Source organism: Nannospalax galili, unplaced genomic scaffold, assembly GCF_000622305.1.
Source record: "Nannospalax galili isolate Female #2095 unplaced genomic scaffold, S.galili_v1.0 scaffold212, whole genome shotgun sequence".
NCBI classification, from domain to species: domain Eukaryota; kingdom Metazoa; phylum Chordata; class Mammalia; order Rodentia; family Spalacidae; genus Nannospalax; species Nannospalax galili.
Window position 1 is genome coordinate 4,348,673 of NW_008333884.1, and position 25,956 is coordinate 4,374,628.

Below are 25,956 nucleotides of genomic sequence, written 5' to 3' on the forward strand. Positions count from 1 at the left end.
TTTGAGACAGGGTCTCCCTGTAGCCCCAGCTGGCCTGGAACTCACTATGTAGACCAGGCTGGCCTGGAGCCTACAGAGATCTGCCTGCCTCTGCCTCCCAAGTGCTGGGATCAAAGGCAAGCACCACCATGCCCGGCTCACAGCCAGTCTTCTTAATCACTGAGCCATCTCTACTGCCCTTGATTAACTTGTTTTGGAAGTGACCAGAACCCAGTTCAAACTGGTTTGCATAAAAATGGAGCATCTTGCCGGACCTGGTGATGAAGGCCTTCTCTACTCAGAAGGCTGTGGCAGGAGGATCGCAAGTTCAAGGCTTGCCTGGGTGACTTAGTGAGGTCCTATTTCAAAATGAAAAACTTAACAAAGGACTGGGGATGTAGCTCAGTGGTTGAATACTTGCCTTGAATGTACAAGGTGCTAGGTTCAATCCCTAGCACCCCAATAATTAAGTAAATAAAGGCACCTTGATTCCTGGGACAGGGCACCCAGGGGCCAACACATCCAGTTTGAAATGTAGCAGGGCCTGTGATTCAAACAGTGCTCCAGAGTAGGGTTGTCCAATGCATGACCATTGGTTACATGTAGAAATTTAAATTTAAATTAATTAAATGCTAGCCGCATTTCAGTACTTAGTAGTCAGATGTGGCTACTGTATTGGATAGCATACACAGAACACTTCAGAACACATCTTCAGACACAGGCTGCCACTGGAGGCCAGGCTCTCTGCTCAGCTTCCAAGAGCTAGACAGGCCCGGACATTGTACCTAGTCTGTGGCCTGTCACTTGCTGAAGAAATGCTCCTCCACTGCCAGAGAAAACTGTCTTTCTGAGCTGTGCCAATCCATTGCCACTAGGTGGCACCAAGGAGGTTACCACAAACTGGTATCCGGCAGTTGGGAGCTCTCATATAGCCCCTGCCCCATTGGGACTGGGGACAGGAGCAGAAAGTTTAGGACATTCCTAGTCCTTAGCTGACATCCAGTTTTAGCATAACATGTAAGGGTCATGGTGTCTCCTGTAAACACACATTCAGGTGTGCATCCAGACTTGGCCACACAAGGTCACTCATGGTCACATACACATACACTCACATGCACTCTGTGAAACAGTCCTCTAAAAGACACAACACCCCCAACGTCATGTTCCTTTATAACCTTGACAAAAACAGCTGCAGTTCCCCAGTACTTGCCACGTTATTTAGTTCTATCCTCACTAGCCCTGGGAGGTCGCTCCTCCCATGCCTCCTATTTTATTTCAATTTTATTTATTCTTTTGATGTAGGGTCTCACTTTGTAGCTCAGGTTGGCCTTGAACTTATGGCACTCCTCCTGCCTCAGCCTCTTGGGATTATAAGTGTGTGTTACCACGCCCAGCTATGAGGAAGATTTTTTTTCTTTTCTTTTTTTCTTTTATTTATTTATTTTTTTGGGGGGGTTCTAGGGATTGAATCTAATGTCTCTCACATGCTAGGAAAGCAGTCTACCACTGCACTTCATCCCCAACCCTCCTCCTTGCTTAAAATGCAAGAAACCCTGGTCTCTGGAGTGGTATAAGCTAGAGCTGGGATTCCTGAGGGTTGTCTGCCTCCAAGGCTTTTTCATTCTGATACTGATCCTCCTTCACTTGGTAGATGCTCATGGTTGCTCTTAGATACCCTGTTCTAGGAAGGACTGACTTGGGCTGCACACATGTAGACATACTGAGGCTGCTGGTCCCACTGAGGCTGGATGCTGATGCACGTGGGAAATGGCGTGAGGTAGAGTGATGGTTGCAGCTTCCCTGGGGTGTGTGGAAAATCTCTTGGTAATGTGTAAAATGCTGAGTAAACAGGGACAGTCACACAGGTCCAGAATGTTTGCATGTTCTGGGGACCGAGGCAGGGCTAGGCTGGCTCCCTGTACCTGACCTCTGACATTTTGTCCTTGAACCCAGATTTCCAAGTGCTGTTACTGAATCCCCATCGTCCTAGGATTTGGATGCGTCCCTACATCACTTTGGGCTGTGAGAGAGGATGTGTCTCCATGTCTTTTTGTAGCTTTGATGTTTCATGCCTGGGCCTAATTCCTTGGAATGGGCTGGGACCTGGCCTTGTGAGGGGAGCCTTGGCAGCATCTGTATATTTTGTCCACATGGTGTGAGCTCAGGAATTTGTTAGGATTCCAGTTCAGTTGAAAACCATTTGCCTTTGTCTTTTTCTTGGTGTTTCACAATGTGTTCTTAGGTGCTGTGAGTATGCACCACTGTCTACATTGGAAGGGGTCCTGGGCTGTACAGATAGTTGTGAGCCCTCAGGCCTCAGGTACCTGCACCTGCACATCCTTCTCCAATTCCCTGTGTAGCACACACAGTTCACACACACAATTAAGGTCAAAAGAGACAGTGGCCATGCTTCTGAGTGGCTCTCTTATCAGGCAGGCAGCTGGAGAGAGAGCAGAGACAACCATGGAGCAAACAGAATGGGGCACAGCAGAGAGGAATGGAAAATAGTGCATTGTTCAGAAGGGAGGCAGAAGAAGAGCAGGAGGAAGTAGGCCAAGGCACCCACAGTTCTGAGGGGGACTGGAATCTTCCAGGGATGCCTCTGTTTGGTGTCTGGTTTCACTTAAAAACATATCATGCAGGCCTAGAGAGATGGCTCATGGTTAAGAAAATTTGCTGCTCTTGCAGAGGACCTGGGTTCTATTCCCAACGTCCATGTTGGTTGGCTCACAGTTGCCTGGAACTTTAGTTCCAGGGAATCTGATGCCCTCTTCTGGCCTTTGTGGGTACAAGGCACACACGTAGTGCACATATATACATACAGACACATAAAAGTAAACCTTAAAAAAATTACCATAGTACCTTCTCTTTCAAATTTGGGCTTGTCATGCCTGTGATTCTAGTACACAGGAGGCTGAGGCAGGAGGAGTGCCATAAGTTCAAGATCAGCCTAGGTTGCATATTGAGTAGTAGGCCAGCTACTGTCTTGAAGGAAAAAAAAAGACAGAGAAAAAAATAAAAAAAGAGGTGAGCAGTATCCTTGTCGCTGTGAGGCCTGCTGCCTCATACAGTGTCTCAATAAACCTGTGTTCTTCTCAAAGCAAAACAAAAACAACCCCTTAGGCTTGTCAGAAGCTTTTCTTCCACTGGTCACAGGTAGGTCAATTTTGGCTTAAGGTTTGGTCTGAAGGAAGGAGAGGAGCGGAGGAGAAGAAACTTGATTGTGGTAACTGGGTCAGAGCAGGAGGGAGGAAGCGAGCACCTCAGTGTTCTGCGCCTTTGATGGAGCTGTCAATGCCAAGGTTAGAGATAGAAGGAATAAAGACACTCCCTTAGCTCATGAATATTCATTGAGCACCTACTTTAAGCTGGCCTGCTTTAGGTGCTGGGGTTCCTTTGTTGAGTCTTGTCTCTGCTACTCACAGCTGAGGGCACCAGAAGACAGAACCCTGACTTCCCCATCCTAGAAGTGAAGATGACAAGTCTGTTTCACACGGATGTTTAGGATGAAATGAACTAACATATAAAAAGCACTTAGCATGGTCCCTGCATAGTTAGTGCCCATGACTGGCTCTATTTACAGGAGATAGAGAGGGGTCAGATGTGAACAGGATCTGGTCTGTGCCTCCAAGGACCTCAGGCTGAGGAAATATTTAGCAGTTATCTTCAAAGTGTGAGGTTAATGCCAGCAGAGAGATGTGAGGAGTGGAGACTTCTGCCTAGAGGGATCCGATCAGGCCTCCTGAAGAAGGCAGCATGTGACAGCTGAAAGGGACGCCCCTAGGAGTTTCAAACTGGGAACAGCCAGAGCAAGGGCTCAGGTGACGTGAGGTATATAGAGCTGTTTCAAAAACAGTGAGCCAAGCTCTAGAACCCAAACAAAGGAGTGGCAGGATGCAGCGTATAGGGGGCACAAGTGACTCTGCTCAGGGGGTCTGAATGTGGTGCTGAGGAGATGATGGGCATCCTGGATGAGTGAATCAAAAGCCACCTGCCTCCCTGGTGTTTGGTACAGAAGCGTTGGATATCCTGGGGCTGGATTAGGGATGTCAGGACAACATGTCTGTGCTGCTGAGGAGGGTGGGGCCAAACCTCAAGGTGACCCAGGGATGGAAGGCCACATTAGGGCTGCAGGAAAAGTAGAGTTGTCAGTGAAAGAAGTGCTGTAGAAACTGGGGTCTCATGCCTGGGGGACTGTAAAGTAGGTATGCTGTTCATATGGAGGCAAGCGCAGTTTGCAGGGGAATGTAATGCCCCTGGCACCGAATGCAGTGAGTTTGAAGAGCTGTAGTTCATCCCTGTGGAGTCTGAAGTTGGGTCCCTGAGCTCAGGACAGCTCAGATGGACGAAGGTGGAACCATATATCCAGCTATGCTGGTAGCTGGAGTCTCTTGAGTGCAGGTAGCACAGAACTGGGTGAGTCAGACCCTGTTGGGCTTTGTGGTACTTTCTAGCAGTGAGAGGCAGGCAGGAACAGAATAAAGAGCTCACATGGTTCCAAATAATGCTCAGCCCTTGGAAAAAAAATAGGACATCATTATAAGGATAGGGACAGGGACTTACAATTTATTTATTTTTGTGTTTTTTAAAGGCAGGATCACATGTAGCCTAGCCTGGCCTAAGGCTTACTGTCTTGAATTCAAGATCCTCTTGCCCCATTTTCTAAGTGCTGGGATTATAGGTATACATCACCACACCCAGTCAGGGAGCTATGTTGTTAGATGGGTGGCCAGGAACAGCCTCTTCAAAGTGACATTTGAGAGGACTAGAAATAGAGAAGGACCTAGGTGTGAGGATATCTGGGGGAGGAGAATCCCAGGCAGTGGGAATAGCAAGCACAAAGGCCTTGGGTGGGTATAGCTTGGCAGATATGAAAATGAGTAGGAGACCACCCTATGTGGCCATGGTAGATTGACCACGCTCCAGAGCAGGCTCCAGGATCCAGTATTTAAGCAACACAAATTTGACAAAATTTGGGGGTGGCAGGGGGGGAGGAGGCATGGAGTTAGTTGTATAGGAAGGTGGGGGTGGACCTGGGAGGAGTTGGAGGAGGGGGGAAGTAGGATAAAAATGCATTGTATGAAATTCTCAAAGAATTAAAAACAACAACAAAAAAGACCACCCCTGTGGTAGGCAGGCTGAGAGCAATGACAGTTCCTCTTACTGCCAGCAGGTGGCAGTATTGCCTCAGGGCTGCCTGCTCACTTGGTGGCCAAGGGGGCAGGTGGCACCTCAGCTTTGTGATTAAGAACCTGGGCTGTCATAGGCTCTGCTCTGCCCTTGAGAAATGACAAATGTGGAAGTCCTGGGGTAGAAGAGCCATCACCGGTCTTGTGGGCAGTGCTTGCTTGCCTCTCGCTGCCGGGGTATCTGTTTTTCCCCTGTCCCTTAGCTTCTTTGTCTTGTTCCCTTCCTTAGTCTCTGTGCCCCCTCTTCCATTGCCCCCTGGTGCAGCTGGCTCCCATCTCAAAGATAATTACTTGCTTTCCTGTGCAGCTCAGATGAGGGAGACTTTCTTATCTCAGTGCCTGCCCCTCCTTCCTGTGGCTTCAGTTCTCTGTGGAAGGCTGAGGCTGAGGTGGTGACCCCCAGCCCCCATCTGAGAACGCTCCTCTGACCCACTTCCCTCCTCTCACTGTCATACCCATCTCTCCCCCGGCACTCCGGTAAGCAGCCCTGGCTTCTGGTTGTCCTTGACAGTGGCAGCCAGAGCTTGCACTGAAAAGGGAGACCTGCAGTGTGAACAGTAGGACTCAGCGCAGATGCTAAGCACTGCTTCAGTTGACAAAGATAAAGCTTCTCTCCTACCCCACACATTTTGATATTTTTCCTTCTCGTTTTTTAGTGCGGATATTAAACCCAAGGCCTCACATATGCTAAGCACATGCTCTACCATTCATGAACTCTGAGTTAGCAGTGGGCACTAAACAGGTTAAGAGCATGGTATCAGCCAGGCTGCAGGCTGAGTGGGCACTGACTTTTATCTGTGGGCAGCACAGGGGTTAAGATCCCAACTTACTGTGGTTTGGCTAAGATTGATGGGCTAATGATGACGACCTGGTGACTTGTGCCCTGTGATCTTCTCTGAAATGCTGGACAGCAGCTGCCAGTCAGCTCTGTGACCACCAGGACAAACCCTGAGTACTCTATAGTGTTGTGCTGCCAAGCAAGATTAGGTGGCCTCCGTGCATTTCAGTGTAGGATATTTTCAGCTTCCAACGTGTTTACTGGAGCATAACCCCATCCTCAGTGGAGGAGCAGCTGCATTTTATTTCATTATGGTAAGAACACTTAACACAAGATCTGCCCTTTTAATAGTGTACTGAAATACACTACACATTATTGCAACTACTAGTAAGAACTTCATCTCAAAAAAAAAAAACCAGAAAGATGGCTCAGTGGGTAAAGCACTTGCTTTTCCACATACAGCTGGGTGTGGCAGCTATGTCTGTAATCCCAGTGTATCTGTGATGAGGTGGGAGGCAGAGATATGAGGATCCCTGGACACTCACTGTCCAGCTAGCCTGGCCTACACAGACAACAACAGGGAGACCCTGTTTCAAACAAGGTGAAAGGTGAGGACCAACACACATGAATGAGGGGGGGGGGAGAGGGAGAGAGAGAGAGAGAGGGAGAGAGAGAGAGAGAGAGAGAGAGTATGAACAAGTGTGTGGAGGCCAGAGACCAACCTTGGTGTTGTTTCTCAGGAACTGTCCACCTTGTTTTTTAAAGACAGTGTCTCATTGAATCTGGAACTTGCCAGTTAAGCTAGGCTGGCTAGCCCGTGAGCTCCAGGGATTTGCTTGCCTCCCCGGTGCTGGGATTCCAAATGTGCCCCATCATTTTTGGCTTTTATGTGGGTGCTGGGGTGTGGAGGCCAGAGACCAACCTTGGTGTTGTTTCTCAGGAACTGTCCACCTTGTTTTTTAAAGACAGTGTCTCATTGAATCTGGAACTTGCCAGTTAAGCTAGGCTGGCTAGCCCGTGAGCTCCAGGGATTTGCTTGCCTCCCCGGTGCTGGGATTCCAAATGTGCCCCATCATTTTTGGCTTTTATGTGGGTGCTGGGAGTTGAACTCAGACCTTCATGTTTGTGAAGCAAGCATTTTACTGAGATATTTCCCACAGTCCTGATCTCTCTCTCTCCCCCTCTCTTTTTTTATTTCAGTATTTCTTTCTACTATTGATCTGTGTCCCAGGCTATTTATTCATTCATTTATTTGTTTGTTTATTTTTGGGGTAGGGTTGCACTGTGCAGCCCTGGATGGTCTGGAAACTCATTATGTATACTATGTAGACGAGGCTGGCCTCCACCTGACATAGAGCCACCTGCCTCTGCCTCCCAAGTGCTGGAATTAAAGACATACCCACCACACCAGACTCTTGAGACAGTGTATCTCTCAGTTGCCCTGGAAGCCCTTGAACTTGTGATCCTCCTGCTTCAGCCCCCTGAGTAATTGGGATCACAGATTTGCACCATCAAGCCTGGTCAGCTCTTAAAGCTTCTTTCTGAGTGGGAAGTCCAGCTCCCACATTAACCTGGACTCTGGGCACATTGGTCAAGCTTTCTGTCTATAGCTTCTTCATCTGCAGAATGGGGATGATGATGGTCATTTCCATGTGGGCTGTTGTGGGGACTGAGTCAGTAAGTGGGAAGTGCTTTAGCTATGCATGATAGAGGTGATGAAATTGCTTGCTACTATTATTTATCAATTGATAACATATTTACATTTATGAAATACTAATTTACTATATAACAGCAGTATAGAAATACATTATCATTTAATGAATTCTTATTTTGTGTGTGTGTGCATGTCGTATATGTGTGTGGGTGCTTACTCATGCGTTTGAAGTTAGAGGTCAATGTCGGGTGTCTTCTTGCCCTTGCTCTTTACCTTATCTTTTGAGATAGGGTCTCTCGCTGGGGCTTGCTGACTCAGCTAAGCCACTGGTCAGAGAGCTTCTGGGATCTGCCATTCTTGGCCCCAAGCACTGGGAATACAGACACATGCTGCCATGCCTGGCTTTTATGTGGGTACTGGGGATCTAGACTTAGTCCTCGTGCTTGCTATTCACTGAACCATCTCTCCGGCCCTAATTTATTATTTATTACATGTCTATGGCATGGAACAATTAGACTCCAGTAATGTGTTACTGTCAATGTCTAATGTAGAGAGCTTGCTGATCTTAACAGAAAACAGGCCAAGACATTTGTTTCCAGCAGAACTCACGCCCCACATTAGTGCTATGTTCACTAATCAAGGGCCACATAGGTCAGGCTTTACTTTTATCAAAAGGATAACACAAGTTTAAAGAAAATCTGAGGAAAGTGAGCCAAACAGCTCTTGCCACTGACCTGCCTTCCCTTCTCCACGGAACCATTTGTAAGTTTGGGCTGACATAGGCCGTTGAGTGCAAAAGGAAACTCATTGGGCACTTGTGAAAATTCAGGCTCTTGGGCTTTGGCCTGGATTGAACTGGAATTTGTGGGCTCTGAAACTTGCACTATGGTCAGTGGCTGGAATCCCTGTGTGTTGGTGGGTTTCACCTGGGCATCAACCACTCCATTCACTTGAAGGATGGCTGATTGTCCTGCATTGCCTTTGTTCTGAGATTCGTGTTTGACATCTGTGCGAGGGACTGGTGTGGTGGCGCCTCTGTGGGGGAGCAAGCCCTGCAGCCTTGTCTCCACCCATAGGTAAATGAACATATCCTCTATCAGTGGGCATGTAGGTTGCTTCCTGTTTCCTAGTACCAGGAACATCAGTGCATTCTGTGGTATTCCTTACCGATGCATGTCAGGGTGGGAGAACTGGCCTAAACCATACGGACTTGTGTTTTTAAGATTATTGCTAAACATGGGCCTGGAGAGATGGCTCAGAGGTTAAGAGCATTTCCTGCTTTTGCCAGCACCCACATGATGGCTCCAGGACCAGGGACTCTGATGCCCTCTTCTAGCCTCTGAGACCACACACACATGGTATATATTTGCTCAGACAAGACACACATAGATACATAAATTTTTAAAAAATCTTAAAAGAAGATTATTGCTAAACATACCCACAGTACCATCTAAAGCAGTGTCATTGTCCTGACTGGTGCTATTTATCTATTTATAACTTGCTTTGAATAGTAGATGTATTTATATTGTTCAAAACCCAAAGTGATAAAGATAGATATGATAGGAAGGTTTGCCTTTATTTCAACCCATCTCTACCATCTAAAACTGATTTATTAGGTTGTTTCCAGATTTTTTAAAATCTGTATAAAGTATGAACATGTATTCTTTGTATCTCCCTTCCCTACACACAAGGCAATACTCTACACAGCACCGTTCTGCATTGTGCACTTCCCCCTGGAGAATAGCTTGTGGATCTTTTTATACTTGTCCACTGACAGCTGTTCCCCCTTTTACTTCTCCTACCTGCCCCCTTTCAAAATCACTGTACTATTTTACCATGTGGATTACTTTTAGAGGCTGACTGTGTATTTATTTATTTTTTGCAGTGTTGGAGGTTGAAGCCTCATGCATATTAAGTGGGTGTCTTACCATTGAGCTACATCCCTAGATTTGAGAATGCTTTTAAGAAATTTAACTTGATATTATGCAAGTTGTATACAAATATATCTTCCTAGCCAGTCAAGCAAGATGCAAAATGGTTCTGTGTAGATATTACCTTGTACGTAGGAAAAGGGAAATAAGAAATGGTCCTAGCTTCTTGGGAGGCTGAGGAGGAATGGTGGCTTGAATGCATGTGTTTCAGATAAATATATTCACCATAGCAAAATCATATCTCAGTCCCCCCCCCGAAAAAAAAAACATGTTAGCCAGGTGTGGGTGGTGCATTGCCTTTAATCCCCTGAAGGCAGAGACTGGAGGATCTCTGTGAGATCAAGCTCAGCCTGGTCTACATAGAGAGTTCCCAGCCAGCTGGGACTACAAGGAGACCTTGTCCCCAAAGCCCCCCCCCCCCCCCCCCCAAATCAGAACATTAAAGGCAAAATGCCCTGTGACTAACAATATCAGTGTCTTTCTGGGCCGCCCAGTGCAGCCACTGTTAAGTTTGGTACATATTTTTCCAGCTATTTAAAAGACAATTTGACATATACCTTAAATGGCCATAGATGTCTATACATAGAGGCTTAGCTAATGCCTTCAGGTCTGTACAGTCTAGCCACACCCTGCTTGACTGAGTCCCCTCTAAATGATTGCCTTCCCCCTTTCTCCCTCGTTCCCCTTCCCTATACCTCCTCCCCGTTTCCCTCCTCCTTCTCCTCCTCCTTTCCCCCTCCTCCTCTTTCCTCCTCTGCCCCCCAACCCCTTCCTCCTTTCTCCTCCTTCTCTTGCTTGTACAAATGCCACAATGAGCATCCTTCCTCACATCTGTCTTTACCATGTGTGTTTCTTTTAGGGGGAGATTTCTGGGTGATAAGGGAAGGCCACTTTTTATTTCAACACAGCAACATTGCCCTGTGTGATGATTCGATGATTCTTCTTTGTCAGCCTGACTGGATTTAGAGTCATGTGGGAGATGCACCACAGGGAGTGTCTGCTGAGGTATTTCCAGAGACGATTAACTGAGGAGGGAAAACCCAGCCCATGGGCCGAGGTTCTAGACTGAATAAAATGACTATCCTGACTATGGATGCAGTATGGCCACCTGCCTCCTGCTCTGCCACCATGCCTTCTCCACCACCATGGACTGTATCCCCTCAAACGGTGCGCCTTCCTTCCTTCAGTTGCTTTTGGCAGATATTTTATTATAGCAATGGGAAAAGTAGCTACCACAACCCCAAGCCTGATTCCCACTGCAAACAGAGCACATTGATCTCATGTGTTGGGTGCAACCCACTGTCTCTTCCTTGAGATCACCTATTCCTGACTTTGAGCCCTCTGATCTCTTACTGTGGCTGTGCAGATAGTCCTTTGGGAGTCAGGTGGCTTCTGGCCTCTGGAGTTCTTAGACCTTGTGGGTCTTTGTGGCTGTTTCTGGCTGAGGAGCCCCAGGTATCCAGATAGCTGGATGAAACAGAGAGGTAGCTGGAGAGCAGGCTCACTGACTACTCAGCCAGCTTCAGAGGGACTAGCCCTGGCTTTGAGTCCTGTCACAGTCCTGAGTGTTCTGTCCTAAGGGCCCCACAGCTTGAAGATGAAGTATATTTCCTTTGCTGGCTAGTTCAGGGACTAGTCCAGGGGTGTAGGGGTATTGCCTGTCTATCACAAAACCCAGGGTCAGTTATGATAATTGGGCTCTCCACAGGCCTAGAATGAGGCAGTTAGTGGAAAAGAGGTTGACCTTGGGCACAGGTTTTGTCTCCCATATATGCCTATAGAGAAAGGACCAAGGAAAGGGACATGCTGATGGTGAGGGGAAGATCTGCACTGGAAGCTGGGTCTGCCATCTCTTGAGCCAGTGTTTTTTTGTGCTCCCATCTCCTTGACTGCTGACTGCATGTCTTCCCCTGGGTACATGCTTGGTCTCGTATGGAACACACCTGTATGTGCAGATTTAAGAGTAGGTATAACCAAGGTAATGCATTTTCTTTTTTTCTTTTTTGGTCTTTTTGAGACAGGGTCTCCCTGTAGTCCCAGTTGTCCTGGAACTCACTATGTAGACCAGGCTGGCCTTGAACTCACAGAGATCTGCCTGCCTCTGCCTTCTGAGTGCTGGGATTAAAGGCATGCGCCACCACGCCTGGCTTATTTTTTTCTTTTATGAGACAGGGTGTTGCTGTATAGTCCAAGCCTCCTGGAATTCACTATGTCCAGTCTAGCCTGCCTGGAACTCATGACCCTCCTGCCTCTGCCTCCTGAGTGCTAGGATTAAAGGTGGGCGCCACCACGCCTGGCTTCTATTTTTGTTTTTTGAGGCAAGATCTTGATGTAGCCCAGACTAGCTTTGAACTCAGGATCCTCCTGCTTCAGCCTCCCCAGTGCTAGGTGAGAGCCACTATGCCCTGCCGAGAGTCTACATTTTTTTCCCTTGTGAACAGATTTGTGCCATTGCTACCTTCTTTTTGGGTTGGACTGAGAGGACCCTGTGATCTGCCCCACAGCCTTTGGTTTATGGGTATGTTGGTGCATCTGGTTGTGCTTGGTGTTGGGGAAGCTGTTTTGCGGGTTTCCACCTGGGATTTTACGTTACGTATGTCATCTTGTCTCCTTAGGTGTCTCATGGCTGAGGTAGTCTCTCAGACTTTGTGATGACTTTGATAGGATGCTGGAGAATGTCCCTCCCTGGCATTTGTCTGATAGTTTTCTTGTGATTAGACTGGGGTTAAAGGTTTGGGGTAGGAAGACCATGCAGTTCAAGTGTTGTTTCACCTCTGTATCCAGGTGCACACTGTCACCATGAGGAGTGCTGTTCGCCTTGGCCTTGTTCACTTGGCTACTGTGGTGCTTGCCTAGTTTTTCCACCATCAAGTGATTACGTGTTCTTGACAGTGCTGTGTTTCCTGGAAGCACATCAAAGGGGCAAGGGATTAGCAGGACATGGCGGAGGGGTATACACCTGCTGTCTCAATACTCAGGAAGTGAAGGCAGGAGGAATGCCATAAGTTCAAGTCCAGCCTGGTCTACATAGTGAGTTTTGGGCCAGCCAGGGCTACATAACAAGACCCTGTGTCAAAATAAAAGTAAACAAACAAAACAAAGGAATATTTATTTTAATTTTAATTTAATTTTATTTTTGGTCTTTTTGAGACAGGGTTTCCCTGTAGCCCCAGCTGGTCTGGAACTCACTATGTAGACCAGGCTGGCCTTGAACTCACAGAGATCCACCTGCATCTGCCTCCCAATGCTGGGATCAAAAGCATGCATCACCACACCCAACCTGTTAATATTTTAACTTTTTTTTTGGTCTTTTTGAGATAGGGCTCCTTATAGCCCCAGCTGCCCTGGAACTCACTATGTAGACCAGGCTGGCCTTGAACTCTCAGAGATCTGCCTGCCTCTGCCTCCCAAGTGCTGGGACTGTAGGTGTGCACCACCACGCCGGCTTATTTTAACATTTTTAAAAGCATTTCTTTATTTATTGTGTGTGTGCATGTGCCATGACATACATGTGAAAGTCAGAGGACAACTTGCAGGGGTTGGTTCTCTCCTGCTACCATGTGGGTCCCTGGGATCGAACTTGGGCCATCAGCTTGGCAGTGTCTTTACCCATTGAGCTATCTCACCTGCCCTCATTTATAATGTTAATATGAAATCTTCCCAAAACATTTAATTTAAAATTTAAGTTTATATAAGGAAAATATTGTTGTAATCTATATATAATAATAAGTTGTTAAAATTCATAAGAAGTGTTTGGACAGTTGTATTATTTTTCTTGTCCCTGTAATAAAATACCTGACAAAAGCAATTCAAGGGAGGAAGGGCTTATTTTGGCTCGCCGCGTTAGAGGGTACAGTCCATCAATGGCAAGGAGGGATGGTGGTAGGTCCAGCCCAGTCTATGGCAGCAGGAACTTGTAGTATGGGCTAATCACATGGTGAGGGCCAAAAGCAGAGAAAGCAGATCAGAACCAGAAGTTGGTATAACTTTCAAAGGCCCATTCCTAGTGACTTCTGTCAGTTAGGCCCTACCTTCTGAAGGCACCATAGTCATCGAGATAGTGCCATGATCTGGGTGTCGGTCACTCAGAACATGAGCCTGTGGGGGACATTTCAGATTCAAATCATGACAACATTTTAAAAGCCAAAGAATCCATGGTGGAATCATAGACACTGGAGTAGAGAGCTATTGAGAACCTGAGCCTCAGGCTCATCCTTTACTCCAAATCCTCAGAGAGACCAGAAGAGAACAGGAGGTGATGAGTGTGGCTTCCGAGGTCCCAAACACAGCTCAGAAGACTGTGACCATCCTGGGGATGGATGTGATGACGTTCTGGTGTTGCTGTGGCATCGTTATCAGTCTAGGAGAATTGTTGGGTTTGTTTTCTCAGCCAATTAAAGAATTAAAAAGCAGAAAAAAATCTCAGGTCACCAGAGAACAACAGTAAAAGATATTGAAAGATGAAGAATCCATCCATACACACAAAAGATCACACACATTCATACAGAAACATGAAGCTCTCTATAAGGGGAGAGGGAACCTGGAAACTGAAATCCAACTCTGGGGTAGGGCCTGGGTTTTAAGGGTTTTATTGGTTTCCCCTCCCTTAATTTTGGATTGGTCAACTTAAAAAAAATGAATGCCGATAGGTTACAGCCCCAAGCTGAGATGCCCAGGGCTATGTGACCCTAAGCAAGTCAGTTGAAGGGGCCCTGCTGGAGTTACAAATAAGGCCTTCCTGCCAGAGACGGAGAAGGGGCAGAAGTTGGCCATCTTTATTTTTATCTTTTATTTTCTTGGTCTTTTTTGAGACAGGGTCTCCCTGTAGCCCCAGCTGACCTGGAATTCATTGTGTAGGCCAGACTGGCTTTGAACTCACAGAGATCTGCTTGCCTCTGCTGGGACTAAAGGTATGTGCCACACCTGGCTGTAGGCCATCTTTATTATTTTTCAGTGACCCTGTTTGCTTTTCAGGGATTTAGTCCTTGTACTGGGGCCACAACTTTTCCCCTCCCTTGTCTCCATATCCTGATTGCACAGCATTCCAGCAGCTTCTACCAAGTGGATGTGGAGACCTAGTTGGGAAAGTTGGCTAGTGTCCTGTGCAGAGGCCTCTGTAGGTCCATCTCCCTATACTCCGAGGTCAGGATGTGTCAGTGCCCTGTTTTAGGCTCTTCCCCACGTGTTAACTGGTTCACCCTGCAACCCTGGTGATATCAGTAACTTCTCATTTTCACAGATAAGGGGAAGAGGCCCACCTAGATCAACTGTTGAGCAATGGCTTTGACTTAGGGCCCATGCTTGTGAATATGGAACCAATTACAGTTCTCCCTCTCTCCCTCCTTCCCCCGGTGCTGGGGTTAGAACTGAGGGTCTTGTGCATGCTAGGCAAGCACTCTGCTGCTGAGCTATATCCTCAGACTTCTCTTTTGCTAACATTATTATTATTTTTTTATCTTTTTGAGACAGGGTCTCCCTGTAGTCCCAGCTGACCTGAACTCACTATGTAGACCAGGCTGGCCTTGAACTCACAAAGATTTGCCTGCATCTGCCTCCCAAGTGCTGGGATTAAAGGTGTGTGCCACCACACCCAGCTCTAACATTATTTTTTATATTTATTTATTTTTAATTTATGTGTATGAATGTATTACCTGCATGTAAGTGCACCCATGTTGTGCCCATGAAGGCCAGAAGAAGGTGCCAAATCCAGTGGAACCGAAGTTAAGGATGGTTGTTAGCCACTATGTGGGTGCTGGGAATTGAACCCAGGTCCTCTGCAAGAGCAGCCAGTGCTCTTAACTTCTGAGTCATCTCTCCAGCCCTCTAAACATTATTTTGAAAATATGGCTTGGCCCTATTCTCTAGGGTTGAGAAGAAATATACTGTTTTTGAGCTAGCATAGTAGCTCACACCTGCAAGTCAAGCACTTGGGACACTGAGGGAAGAGGATTGTGAGTTCCAAGCCAGTCTGGGCTACATAGTAAAACTCTGTCTCAAAAATAAATTATTACAGATGAGTATGGTGGCATGTGACTGAGTGACTGAGATCCCTTTGGTAGTGGAAGACGGAGGATCAGGACTTTAAGGCTAGACTTGACTATGAAGTGAATTTGAGGCCTGCCTGGGTGATATGAAACCCTTTTTCAGAAAACCAAAAGAAAGCAACTCCCTCCCCACCAAACATTCCAACTTGCCTATTATATGTTTCCCTTAGGCTCTATCAATTTCACTGATTGTCCTGCCCCCCCCCCCCCCCCCCCAAAAAAAAAGACTGTTTCAGGTCCAGGTTCTGTACAAGAAGCAAGCTTTGCTATCTCACTCTTGAAGGACACTATTCTCATAATGGACTTGGGGCCCATAAGGCCATTGTCTTGGGATGGGTAGTATGCACAGAATATCCTCCTCAGCTCCGCTCCCCTTAGCCTTGAAACTGATCAAATGTGTTCAAAAGAAGAAAAGTTTCAGCAAACTTTGGTCCTTTAATGATGTTTGTGATCCATGTGGCTGGAGGGAAGATTTGAATGTCCTCTTTTCCCTCTGAAAGTTCAGAAATTTAAGTCTACCAAGTAAATGGACAAGAGACAGATTACAGGAGACAGAGCACACAGATCTCCCCTGGGTGCTGCGGTCACATACATAGCAAAACAGAGTAAGATGGATGGGCCTTGTGCAGAACTTAGCAAAGGGATGGAGGATGGTGGTTAGGGCGTGTGTGTGTGTGTGTGTGTGTCTGTGTGTGTCTGTGTCTGTGTGTCTGTGAGGCAGGCAAGGTGATCTTGCTGGGCAGATAAGGTGACAGATACTCATGGTCAAGACCAGGTGTCAGACTCCTTCCCCATCTATTTTTGCTGTGGGAAGGACCTTCCCTAGGAAGAAAGGGGTATCAGAAAAGTGTCTGCCTGTATTTTCTGTTTACCAATGTAGATGAGTGTAAACTTATTTACTTTTTCTTTCTTTTTTTGGGGGGGGGGTGTCAGAGCCATTCTGTGAGTGTAAAAGTCTGATGTTCCTCTGCAGACACTTGAAATAAGTCCCCCAAATCTGTTTGGGATGGGATGGGTGGGATATATTACTTTACTTGTCTTTTAAAAAAACATTTTATTTACCTATTTTTATTTTATGTGTACAAATGTTTTGCCTGTATGTGTATAAGTGTACCTGTGTCGTGTAATGCCTGCAGAGGTCAGAAGAGGACGTAAAGTCCCCTGGAACTGAAGTTATGGACAGTTGTTAGCCACCATGTGGGTGCTGGAACAGGATCCTCTGCAAGAGCAGCCATTGCTCTTAACCGCTGAGCTGTCTCTCTAGTCCAAATATTTTCCACGCAGTCCTTGTCCTACTTGGTCATAGTCAGGCAGGGCTGGGGTAGTGGAGAAAATGGATGGAAGAAAAGAGCTTGGAGCCTCAGATAAAGATTCTGGGGTTTCTTTGGAACACGGGGATGGTCAGTGTAGCAGCAACCCCCCCTCCCCCCCGCCACCCCAGGGCAGAGAAGGAATTGCTGACAAAAAGGGAGCTTTGACTGCAGCTGGAGCAACTTAGGTTAGACCGCTGGAAAAACTTCTTGGTGGAAGGGTCTGGGAAGGCAGACTTGGAAGAAACTCGCTAAATACAGACAGGCTCAGCAGGAGGCTCAGCCTCAGCCTTTATAGACAGGGCAAAGCTCCGGGACTCTGTGTCAGCACCAAAGATTAGCTTTGTGTTTGTCTTTTAAGCTAAAAGGATTTAAGGTCAGGGTCCAAAGATTCATTAACATATCAATGAATTAGATCTAGAGTTTGTGAGGGGGGAATCTTGTGGCTGAGCAGAAAGGCTTTGCTTCCAGCCTGAATAAGGGGCAGTTTCCTTCCAGAAAGGAGTGCCCAGTCCGAGTTACCTCAGGGGCCAATGGAAGAAAGAGAATAGTTCAGACCGCAGGAAAATAAATTAGAATCTACCAGGGACTGGGCAGATGTGGTCCCAGCCTGTGAATGCACTATATGTCTGGCCATGTGGTTGAATCAAAGGTAGCTAGTGGTCCTGACAGATCCTGGCTTGCACACTGTGTACTATACCCCATCTCTATATGCACCACACTGCTGAGACTTGGGGGGAAACACGCACCTTTACATATGTATCACCCCAACCTTTCCTTGCATGACCCAAAGACACAGCAGTGAGGAGGGAAACTGGGAGGTGCTGAGGGGTCAGAAAGTCCCTAGGGGTGCCAGCCTTTGCTGTTATTTGGGTTCCCAGAAGCAGCAGGGACCGCCACATACTCACTCAAGGAATCGGCCAGGCAGGGTGAACAGGGCCACTTGTAGGTTACTGCAAGGTGCTTTTGCATGTGTTCTCGTTTAACATTTTTGGTACTTATTTATTTATTTTTATTGTTATGGTGCATGCTAGGCAAGTACTCTGCCCCAGCCATGCCCAAAGCCTGCCTTTTTATTTTATTTGCAAAGTTGATATCCAGTCCTTACATGAAAGCTGTGACTAGAAGAAAGCTACAGAGAAAACAATGAAATAGTAATTCCCGAGATACTGTTAACAATTTCCCCCCACTATGGACAATTCCTTTAATTTTTTATGATGAAGTGGCCCAACATACAAAACAAACACAATAGTGTCAACTCCTGGTCCCTCTCCCCACTTCAGTAATCACCAGTAGTCTTTCTTTCTTTTTGTCTTTCCTAATTTTTTTTTAAGAGTCTTGCCTGTGACTAGTAATAATCAGATATATAGAGATTAGAAACGCATGTGCAAACATCTTAATGTTAATTGCATTAAAATGAATTTTTCTGTATGAAACTGTATTTTAATAATGAAATGGAGGTCTTTTTTAAAGGTTAAAACTTCATTTAATTTTATGTCTTATAGGGTTTATACTGAGTACAATATTGTAAAACTGTAATAATTCAACTGTAAACCTAAAAATTTACAGCCAGTTTTGAAAGACATGCATCTTAGCTCTGGAAATTGTTATTGAATATGTCAGTGCTGTTGTAATGAAATGCTTCTTCTAAGTATGTGGTTATTAAATAAATAATTAAAAAAAAAGATAGAGTCTTGCTAGGTAGCCTACTCTAGTGTCAATTTACAGTTCTGCCTTAAAAGTGTGTGCATGCGTGTGTGTGTGTGTGTGTGTGTGTGTGTGTGTGTGTGTGCATGCAGATCTGGTGTCTTCTTTAATTGCTCTCTAATTTTTTTTTGACACAGGGTCTCCCTGTAGCCCCAGCTCACAGAGACCCACCTGCCTCTACCTCCTGAATGCTATAAAGGTGTGAGCCACCAGGCCCAGCTCTTAGTTATTTTTTTAAAACAGGGTCTCTCACTAAATCTGGAGCTCACTCATTCAGCTAGGTTGGCTGGCAGTGAGGTTCTAGGATCTGCTGCCACTTCCCAAAGCCCCAGGGTTACAGATATGCTCTTGTGCCTGCCTGTTTACATGGATGCTGGGGATCTGCACTCAGATCTTTGTGCTTGTATGGCAGAGTCTCTATTCACTGAACCATCTCCTCCTTGGCCATATTCTATCATTTAAATTTCACTTATGACTGGTGGCATCTGATGGCATAATGACTCACAGGAAGTTCTTTGCTCTGAGACATGGGTCCTTGGGCTTCTTGCCTTAGAAGCACAGCAGCTGTTGTGGTGGGAAAGTGAAGAGTTTCCCCAAGGATGACCCTTCAAAGCATGTCCACCCCAAAGCACGTCTTCCAGGGCTACAAGGCTGGCATGACCCACATCGATGATGGTCCAGAATCTACCATGAGCAAGAAGGAAGTCATGGAGGCTGTCACCATTGTGGAGACACTGCCCATGGTGGTTGTAGGCACTGTGGGTACCTTCAAGATTGTCTTTGCTGAGTTTATGATAATGCAAAAGGTGATGCTATAAGAACTGGCACAAATCTAAGAAGGCCTCACAAAATGTGGAAAGAAATGAGGGACAACACTGGCAAAAAGGAGTGGAAGCAGGCCTTCAGTGGCAGGAAGTATCGCCAGGTCACTGGCATCATCGCCCACACCCAGATGCTTCCTCTGTCAGAAGGCCTGTTTGCTGGAGAGCCAGGTGAATGGGACACAGTGTCTGAGGAACTAGACTGGACCAGGAGAGGCTGGAGCAGCAGGTCCCTGTGAACCAGGTGTTTGGGCAGGATGAGGTGCCTAATGTCATCAGAGTGACCAAAGGCAAAGGCTACAAAAGTGTGACCAGTTGTGCATACCAATAAGTTGCCGCACAACATCCACCACCGAGGGCTGCACAAGATTGCTTGTATTGGAGCCTGGCACCCTGCCTGTGTGGCTTTCTCTGTGACTCAAGCTGGGCAAAAAGGCCACCATCACCACATGGAGGTTTACAAGATTGGCCAGGGCTACCTTATCAAGGATGGCAAGCTGACTAAGAACAATGCTTCCACTGACTATGACCTGTCCAGCAAGAGCATCAACCCTCTGGGTGGCTTTGTACACTCTGGTGAGGTGACCAATGACTTTGTCATACTGACAGGCTGTGTGGTGGGAACCAAGAAGCGGATGCACACCCTCTGTGCGTGTTTGCTGGTACAGAGCAAATGGGCACGCTCTGGAGTAGACTGACCTAAGTTTGGCTATGGCCGTTTCCAGACCATGGAGGAGAAAAATGCATTCATGGGATCACTTAAACACCTGATTGCCAAGGAGGAAGGCGCTTAATGTCAGAAGCACATTGTGCCCCACTTTAGCTCTTTTTGAAGTAAAATTTGCATTCATGGACATGCATAAATTATAATTGCACATTTTGGTCAAATTGATACTCTGCCCTGCCCTGATACAGAATAGTTTAATCTCTCCAAAAATACCTTTCACGATCAGAGACAATCACTTTTCTAATAAGTACTTTTTGTACCTCAGATTATTTTAAAACATTTTATATCTGAAGCCACAGAGGGCATGTGCTTTATATTTGCCTTCTTTCCATCTAGTATGATGGTTTTGGACCCACGAAGTTGAGCCTATCAGGGTTTTGTTCATTTTTATTGTTGAGTGGCATTTTACTGTTTGTTGACTGACACATTTACTATTTTCAGACTTTGGCTCTTTGAAATAAAATTTGCTATATATTTTTTCATCTGAGTCTTTACGTGGTCTAGTGTTCAGTAAATCCTTGCAGTAACCTTAGGAGGGTGGCACTGTTATAATCTGTGTTTTACAGAAGAGACAGAGGCATGGAGTTCAGCCTGAGTTCTTAGTTCTTAGTCTGAGACGTGGGGTTAGTTAAAACTGGAGGTGGGCTTCTAATTTAGGTCAGTCTGTCTGCTGGGTCTGTCTGATGTCTGTCTTGATTCCCTTGATATAGTATCTTCATATCATAACTGTTTGGGGCCACCAAGGGTAGGCACAAATGATCTCTCACCTCAACAGACTGCCAGCTTCTAGCTGGACTTTAATCATTACAGTAGCTGATATTGATAAGAATGGTTTTGAGTTTCCAGGAAAAGTTTACATGATTACAAGATTGCAGCAAACCTGCCTTTGAAAGGGACAACACTGTGTAAGATGGTTTAAAGAAGTTTCTAACCAAGGTCATTACAGCAACAGCAAGCAAGCAAACACACACAAGTTTCTCACCTAAGTATAATTCATCATCTCCCAGACAGTCAAACACAGACTGTGTTACTGGGCATATGAAATGGTATATAAATAATACATGTCTAAGAATCCACTCTGTTCTTTGTAGAGCCAGGCAGAATAGGTTTTTGGAGAGTGCTGGTTCTTGCTTTGAAGGGTGTTGTTGCTAAGCAATGTTGCTAATATTATGGAGAGACAGCTTCCCAGCCGAACTTGCCGCTCAGCCCTGGAGACTCTAGGGTTGGAAGTGGCTTTGCACGTAGCATCAGCTGAGAGCTTTGTGATCAGGGAGATGAGGCCAAGGAGGCCCTGGGAGTAAGGATGGTGCTGTAGGCCAATTGGTCACTCAGGCTCCTGATTTTCTAGAATGTTCCCTTGGAAGTCTACATGAGAAAAAGCACTTCTTGATGTTCATGAGATATGTGGTACTCTGAAGAATACTTTTAATGTTTCCACTGTGGAAATCATAGTCATGCAGCTTAGCAAAAATCCCTGAATCCATAAATGAACCAGAGAGAGAAAGATATATAGAGAGAATTTGAAATTTTTCAGTAAGCTAAGCAATATTTTAAGAATTCCTCTCTTCCTTCTAACCTCCTTTTGGTAACTCCTGAACAGGAAATCTGGAAAGTTCTAATTGAAATCACACCTTGCTGTGCTTCCCCTCCACTCTGGGCACCAAGGGATGTGCGGGCTGAATGCCCAGCTGGAGTGGGCTTGGTGTTTCCTCCTTGTGGTTTCCTCCGCCTGGCATTCGGAAATGCCACACATCTAGACCAGTTTCCAAAACCTGAGCTGGTTTGGGGCGGGACCTGTGCCTCAGGGGCTGTTTGTCCCTCAGCTTCTTGGGCTGCGGTTCTAAGGCTTGTTTAGCGGCCTTCCTAGCCTTCCCTGTGATGGCTTCCTGTGGCTATCACTGTGGGTATGGGCAGTTGCCAGCTCTGGGAGGAGATGTTAGGGGCTGGGAGTAGACTTGGTGCATTGGTAAAGACTTCTCCCTCTCTACCACCTCTCTCTCCTTTCAAAATGGAAACTGCTGTTCTACCTCGAATGACCTTCTCAGTCTTTCCCTCTCCCACCCTGTCTCCCTCTCCCTCTTTTCTTTTCCTTATATGACAGTGCAACTGTGCTGTGGTCCAGGAGGGGGCGCTAGTGCACCTGCCAAAAAGGAAGGCCCTTTTGTCGAGGCATGGGATGTGAGAGTGGGGCTTAGGAATGATTTCCCCAGTGTGTGTGTGTGTGTGTGTGTGTGTGTGTGTGTGTGTGTGGTGTGTGTGTGTTTGTGACCCTCAGATTAGAACAGGGTGGAGGTGCTCCACTGTGCTGTCTCTCAGATTAGAACAGGGTGGAGGTGCTCCACTGTGCTGTCTGAGATGGTATTTTTTTCAAAGGTTGCGTAATTCAGGGGATGGCTGGAGACTGTCCCTGCAGAAAGGGAGGGGCAAGACATCAGGAGACATCTGGTTGTCACCCAAGGTCCCACCCTTCCAGCTCCAACGCCCCTGGTGCGGGCATTTCCCAGCGCTTGTCAAGAATGGTTGCAGTCATTTTGCTGCAGAGCCCTGCCAGCACCCAAGGTCAGGTGTTGTAGGGAGGTAGTGTCTGCTGGGGGCTCTCTCTGAGACTGGGGGTGTTGACCACAAGCTCGACTCCTGCTTTCACACGGGTGTGTCTCTGCAGTGGTTCCCAGCCACAGAAGGCCCTTTTCTTCAGAACCAAGCATGCGTGTCTGTCAATCTTAACCCACTGGCCCCTCAGGAGTCAGTGCAGCTGTCTGCTGCCCTCTGTTCATGATTAACTTGCCTATCCCATCCCTACTTTGCTCTTCTGGCTCCAGGTCCCACAAGCCTTTGGATTTCCCTTGCATTGGGACAGAGACCCAGGTGGCCAGCTGCCTGGTACTTTGTTTTCAGGGACTGTGATCGAGGATGCTGCTGGGGCTAAGATATGGGGTGGGCTTGGAGCTGAAGGAGACCCCTTCTCTGACCACTCCTGTCCTCAATGAGGTGGTTCCTGAAAGCCTGAACAGGTTCAGCTTTCTTGGTCTACCCCAAAGTGCCTGTGGACATGGCCTGAGACCATCGCCCAGTCACTAATGTGAAAACTGTTCCCTTTTCATTCTTTTTTGAACTGATCTCTTCAAGGAAACTGTCCTTGTTTGGTGCAATTATCTGGCTGATACTTCACACTTTCTTATTTTTCTTAAGGTACATCATCAGGGAACAGTATGGAGGTAGAATTTAATAACTCTCTATTTGTTTTCATCATATCGATACCAAGACAGCATAGATTTTTCATGTGAGGTGCTAATATTTTCTTTTTTTTGAGACAGGGTCTCCCTGTAGCCCCAGCTGTCCTGGAACTCACTATGTAGACCAGGCTGGCCTTGAACTCACAGAGATCTGCCTGCCTCTGCCTCCTGAGTGCTGGATTTAAAGGTGTGCACCACCACACCTGGCCTAATAATTTCTTTTAACATTAGTAAAGAACCAAATTGATTTAATAAAAACAAATGCACAAGTTGAAAACTGACAATATGACATTGAGACTAAAAGTGAAAGTACCATGGGATTGGTCTAGTGCCAGACACTGGCTGGGCCACACTGTACATGCTGGTTGGATGTGGTATAGGTTACAGTTTGTAGTGAGGTGTGTGTTAGCTCTTTGCAGTTAGCAGTGGCCTGTTTGTTCTGCCCAAAGATCGTTTTCCATTTCTGTCTCTCATGCTAGTCTCTGGCATAAAGCAGGATGCCTCAAATGTTGGTAGAGAGACAGGTCTTGCAGAGAGGTTCTTTGCCATTGGGCTCCTTGTCTTTGGGTGTTTCCTTGGTGGGGCATGGGTGTGATGGTCTGTGGGTGATGGAGCAGGTATTCATGGAGGAATCCTGTCAGTGAAGGGCTGGGCGGCAGGGTGGAAGCAAGGGCTCACCCATGCTTAGGAAATATCTACTTATGATTCCAGCAATCAGGGTCTGAGAGTTGATGCTGTTTTGGGGATAGTGCTGTTTTCAACCACATTGAGGGCAGTGGAGGAGCTGAGAGGGCATGGAACCACCAAACCCTTGCTACTGGCTGTGCACTTGACCTGAACTAACTCCCAGGCCTTGGGGGGATGGGTGGGAGCTGTTTACCCTCTCACCAGCTACAGATGGAGGCAGACTTTCCATTCAGATTATGCCTTTCTCTATGTGTGGATAGAATATACCCCATGCTGGGTTACCTGCCCCACCATGCAACTGCCCATCAGCTATTGGTTGTAAGCAATACTAGGGGCTCCAGAGGCCCTGCACCTTGTACTGGGGGCTCATCCTGCATCCCCACTTGAGAACACTCACTCCTCATTCTTTCCCCCAGGCGGTGTGGCCCCTGCAGCTGCCTAGCTGCCCACCCCATGGGTGGGGCCTGCGATCTCTCCAGTCTAGTTATAAATAGATGTCCATGGCTATATCTGTGATCTCCTACCACCCAGGAGGCTCAGGAGGGCCCAAGGCCATTGGTAATGGATGCGTCATAAGTACACTAGAGCCTACACTAGAACCCTATTGGGGCTCCTCTCCACCCCGGGTCCTGGGGTAGCCAGAAGCTTCCATTACTGGAGAGGCCAGGGTGAGGCCCCCAGCCCACACCTCCTTTTTCCTGCCTGTATTTTCTGTTTGCTTGAACACCAGACTGTGTAAAAACAAGGCAAATTGCCTCAGGGACCTCTTGGCCCCAACTGGACTGTTTCCAAAGACGGGCTAATTGGCTTGTTTTAATTCCCTTCACTCCCCCTGCCCCATTCCTTTCCCTCAAGGGGGCAAAGCGTTAGTTATGCTTCAAGGGCCAGAGGGGGCTGGGAGGCCTGGCAGCAAACGGAAGTGATCAAGGAGGGGACTCCGAGAGAGGCGGTAGGGGCTCAGGCCACCGTCCCTTCCCTAGGAGCTGTGTGACCTTGCGTCTTTGGGGCGGTCAAGCAATGGTGGAGCTTGCACACAGTGTGCATAGGGCGGAAGGGTCCGACGCGGTGGGTGAGGGCGCACACTTGCTTCTGGCTGCTAACCTCGCCTCCAGGAAGAGGCGAGCCTCGGTGAAGTTGATCCCTGAGCCGTGTTTGTCAAACTCCAAGGCTAGGAAAGAAAATGTGAACGGGAGCTGTCGATGGCTGGTTTTTCCAGCTACTGACTCACAACAATCCTTTCTCAGGGGAAGGGGAGGTAGCATCCTTCTATTCGACTTCCTTAACCACCCCCCTCACCCCCAGTTTGCAACGGGTCCCGAGAGTCCTCCCGGGTGGGACTCTGGGGGCAGGGGACGCACGTTTCCTTTCGGTGCAAGCGTTTCTCTCCCGGTTTTAAAGCCAGTGACAGCATCGGAGAAGTATCTCGGCGGGCAGGCAGGGGAGCGCGTCAGCCTGGGGAGGGAGCCCGGGGCCAGCCGGCAGGGCGCGGAGCGGGGGGCGCAGGAGACAGGGGGCCCGGATACGGACCGCAGGGCGCGGGCGAGGGGAGGCCGGGGCGGCCGGGTGGGCTCCGGCGCCGGGCAGAGCGCGAACCTAGGTGTCGAGCCCCGCAGCGCCCCGCGCGATCCAGACGCTTCCTCCGTCAGAGGCTGGGTCGACTGCTCACCCGCGCTATCCCGGGTGGATCGGGTCTCCTGCCTGCGCTCGCCGGGTTCGGGCGGTCTGCGATCCCCAGGTCCGGTCGCCTGCGCTCCCCCTTGTCGGGTCGGTCCCCCGCGCCTGCAGCCAGGGCTCGGGAGGCGGGGCCGGGGCGGGGTCCGGCGCGGGCGGCACAGCGGAGCCGGAGTCCTGGAGCTGCGGCCGGCCGCGCCCCGGGCGAGCCTCGGAAATGCCCGC

General features: G+C 47.6%; 1 protein-coding gene and 1 pseudogene across 1 annotated transcript in view; both read left to right on the top strand.

Moving 5' to 3' along the window:
• Positions 1-25,956, top strand: part of Rap1gap2 (RAP1 GTPase activating protein 2) — a 251,257-nt gene that overhangs the window by 48,357 nt on the left and 176,944 nt on the right. The gene's annotated exons all lie outside the window — the stretch shown is intronic.
• LOC103730539 lies at positions 19,089-20,334 on the top strand (annotated as a pseudogene).